Genomic DNA, 4,749 nt, shown 5'->3' with positions numbered 1-4,749 from the left:
ACAATCAATTTTATGAAAGAATTTATAGCGTGGCACAAGAGAACTCCGGATGTTCCTAATATTATAAGACAGAGTAAATTGTAGTACACTGAAGTTCTTTTATTGTCATATGTCTATACACTGTATGCAATAGGAGATGAAGATAACTGTGGTTTATTAGTGTGGTAATTGGGATTGAATGATGCAGGCAGTATAACAGGGAAGCAAATATATATTTGCTCAGAATGCTTCAATGCTTCAGTAGCTGTAGTAAATTACCATGCTAACCTCATATGATCTGTTAAATATGTCTTGAGTAGATAATGAGGCTGTATCCTCAGTGCCACGATTTATTTAATGTAAAACTCTAGTTTACAGCTACTGGTTGGGAATTATTTCTATAATGTCTACCAAACAAGTTCCCAAGATATGGACCAGAGTTCACTGTCAGTTTAAAGACAACAAGCTTTCTGGAATATGCTGTTTTTTTCCCTTGAATCCTGCTCATAATTTGAATTAAAATATAGCTAAAAATGCATCAGTGCTTTCTTAATATTATTTTACCATGGAATTATTTACTGCATTCACTCAATTGTGCCTGTCTTGCAAAAGTCACCTGGCATCTCCTTATCCAGATACAAATGACAGTACAAGAAAATCTGATAGTCTTTTCTCCAGGATTTGCCTTGCAGCCTATATATTAATAAAAGAATAGGATTTCTCTTCCCACATACAGCAGGAAGAAGTGTTCCAGATGGATTTAAATTTCCCCTTTAAAGATTACTAGAAGTATTTCCAACATAACTGTAATAGTTTTTTTCTATTACTCTAATTCAATGCCTATATAATGTTTTGATTTTTTTTAATGTATTTTTCCCCTGCATCCATGAATTGCTTCCAAAACATGTACTAAACTGAGCAAAAGACTATTTCAGTGCATAACTTTAAATGTATATTTTAAATGTATATTTTAGATAAATTGCTCTAGTAAAGTTTGTTGGATGGTTTAATACTTCAACTCACTTCATGTTTAACATTGATCTTGGAAAATGATTAACATCTTCAGTGTTATTTTATACACTTAGGAAATGCATGCTCCCTATCTCTTTGTGGAGACAGGACTTCCTCAGATGTTACATAAATATAAGGGATAGAACCGCACTGTCATCTGATTCCATAACAAAACTCTCTTTGGTTTCAGTAGGACACTTTTTTTGTCCAGTGCATACAAGATCCAAATAGGTTGTAGAGATATCATTTAATGTATTTGTCAGTTAGCAGAAATCTAAATAATGTTTCAAATTATGAAGTCAAGTTGAAATATTATTGCTATTGATAGTAGCAGTATATAACATTACTAAAAAAGAAAGCAGCTAGATAATCCACAAAAGCAAGAAAGAAATTGATAAAAAGGAAACTTTTAATATAAATGAGTTATAACTCTGCTCTTTGTTCCAGAAAGAAAAAGAAATAGATTTTTCCAGCTGTCAGTTTTTCAATAACTTAATGTGTTATGAAAATTATCTAAATATACTTCAGTATAATATTTTCTGATGAATTTGCTGAAATGCTCCAAGAACCACTGCATTCAGATGGTTATTACTGACCCCATCCTGTACTTCTTACTCAAAGAAAATTGTATACTGCATGTGTTATGTATGTAACATACATGATCTGATTGAGCTTCCAGTTTGGCTGATTATATGAATTTTGCCAAATAATTTCCTGAAACAATCTGTTTGTAAAAAAATGTATGCCCATGGAAGAACAGAATAACAAAATAGTCTGCATGTTAGTCAGTTTCTAGAAAGTGATTCTCAAATATTCTTTCCATTTTTCATTAATAGACTTGTAAGATTGAAAGAATGCAAAATTATTTTCCAATATGAAAACCATCAAAAAATTTCGCAAGTAGTGCTTAAATATGAGGATGGAAACATTTGATGCAGTTTTCTAAGACAAACTCAGAAGAAAAATAATAAGAAAATTAGAGTGTAGATGAATACTGTAACTTGGAGGAGACGATGATTTTGTATTGTTCAGGTATATTTGTAAATAGATTTGTCTATTTCTTCAAAGACTCTTACACTGGAAATGACCTCAAAATAAGAGTGGTGATTAGTATAAAAGAGCTGAATTTCTGTTAGGTAACCACTACATCTTTTTACTTGTTTTGATCATAATGCAGAATATGAATGTAATCAGATGAGAAAGTTTAATTGGAAGAATCCTTGAAAGGTCATCTTATCCAACTGCCTGACCCTTTCAAGGCTAACCAAAAGTTAAAGAATGCTATTGAAGGCATTGTCTAAATGTCTCTTGAACACTGATAGGCGTGTGCCAACAACAACTTCTCCTCTGATAATCCTCAAAATAAATTGTTCTTGATATCCAGTCTTAACATCCCCTGGCGCAGCTTGTTGCCATTCCCACTCATCCTACCATCAGTTTCCCGGCAGACGAGATCATTGGCTTCCTCAACACTTCCTCTGTTCAGGAAGTTGTTGAGTCAGAATTTAGTTTAGTTGTTTGCTTGTTTATTTTTCTCTATTTTAACTTTTATAAAATGCAAATTCTGTTGTAGTATAGGACTGAGATATATTGAATGATTTTTTTTTCTGTTGCCGAACGTTTTCACTCTGCAGTATAGATTGATATTCATCAAGATATTCCAAAATATAGTTGTTGTCTTGAGCACATGTTTAGACTACAGAAAATGTGGAATGAATCTGAAAACTTTTGTGCAAGACATATTTTGTCATTTCCATTTCTTTAATTTGCTTCTTTGTTTTAAATTCAACTACACCAACAAAACAATGATGGACAATCAAAAATGTTTGCATTGCAAATCATAATGCCGTATTTTTAGCTTCATGAACCTGGAAGAAGCGAAAGGCTCATTTCTGCTAATGCATGCTCATCTTCATTTGCAGATATATTAGGGAGGTTAGGAAAATTCTAAGCTTCTAGAAAACAAATACTGTTTTTAGGTCTTAGAAAATTCTCACAGTTGATTGCAGTATTCATGTGCCCTCCTTCTCCCTCAGAGGAATCCCACTATACAAATCCATGTTATTATTAATAAACTCATGTGGTCCCTTAGTGATAGAGCTGCCTATTTTATGGTTTTTAATTCAATAAATATTATAATTAAGTCTTGTTTGGTCATAATTTGAAAAACATTACATTTATCTTTCCTCTATGAAGACCTCATATCTGCCATCCTTGAGACTTGGACAGAAATTCCACTATGGATAATTTTTAGAGCTCTGACATTCAAGTGATCTTCAGCAACTAAAAATATAAAATGGAAAAAAAAAAAAAAAAAAGAAAGACAGCACATTAAAATGGTAATTTTTAGGAATAAATGGCTGTTCCAAAATGAATTCAAAAGTTTCAGATTCAGTTTAGCTTACTTTCTTCTGCAGTCCCAGCTGATCACTTTATTGAATGTCATTTGATCCCCCTGAGTCTGAAATTCTTAATTATATTTTCAAGCTTTCTGACATTGTGTTTTTCTTCTTGACATTCACATAGTATAAATTTGGCCTCTTAGCAGGATTAATTCCATTTAGCAGACAATTCCTGACAGCCCTAGTAAATTCAGAATGATCGATTCATTCATCAATATGTGTGTGTAATTTCCATTAAGCTTAATAAAATTTGAGTACAGATGGAGTAACTGTAATAACTTTTAAAACTTCAGTGCCTTCCTGTTTGCCAGGAAGTGTTCAACTGTAGACTGGGATGTCTCTTGTGTGTTTGATTTTTATGTGGGAGTGTTGATCTGAAAAAAAAGGAAAGATTAATTTTTTGCCGGAATAGCTATGCTGAAGTCCCTCCTTCAGCAGGTCTTTTGTGTCTGTACCAGTCTTTGAAGACACTTCTGTAACCTATGTTGTGCAGGGCGATGGAACATGTTCCTGTTCACAAAAATTGTAGGAATTTGCCTGTTGCAGAACAGTTCAGATGTGCTGAATCTTGCCTCTGCCCAGATCAACCTGGAGGGAAGGAGAGTCTCACAGCTTGCTTAGAAACATTCTCACATTTACTCTCTGCAAATGGAAGGTTAAGAGGAAGAGTAGAAGAGAGAAGTATCTAATATCTTCATATTTTGCCCTAACAGAATTTGATCATGTTTTCAGTTCAGAGGTTAATGTATTCAACTTGGATTTCTTGAATTAGGGAGGACTGAGGAGAAAAATATAAATAAAATGCATATATACATTGGATAACATATTTTATAGGACTAAAAAAATGCCTGAGGTATTTGTAATAATTTTTGTGTGACAGAGTCAAAGTTAATGATTTTGTAGACCCCAGTTCTGATTCTACTAAAAAAAATTACATGAAGCTTGTACAACCAATTTATGTTGTTACTGAATTTAAATATTTTATGCAGTTTTTAAGAACTGATCTTATTCTGAGGTGGAGAAAAATGCAGTAATCTGTGCCATTTCTTCTACCTCAAGCCACAAGGAATCTTTGTACCATTTTTCAATCTTTCACTTTTCAATCAATCTTTTTACCAATTCTGAGATACTCATCAATAGACCTGCTGAATCTTCCAGTTTTATGTTAATTCTCTTATTCTTTATAACATCTTTCAAAACTGTGTTCCTACTTAGGAACAATTTGAGAATGATTTTGAAACACCAAATTAACAAATGCAGAAGTGTAAGTGTGAACAATTCAAATCAATTTTTTGTCCAGTGGAAGACTTAATTGTATGGGTGATGAGCAAATATTAAAAAAATAAAGTAAAAAAAA

Source organism: Meleagris gallopavo, chromosome 3, assembly GCF_000146605.3.
Source record: "Meleagris gallopavo isolate NT-WF06-2002-E0010 breed Aviagen turkey brand Nicholas breeding stock chromosome 3, Turkey_5.1, whole genome shotgun sequence".
NCBI lineage: Eukaryota > Metazoa > Chordata > Aves > Galliformes > Phasianidae > Meleagris > Meleagris gallopavo.
Note: the sequence above shows the minus strand (reverse complement) of the source record.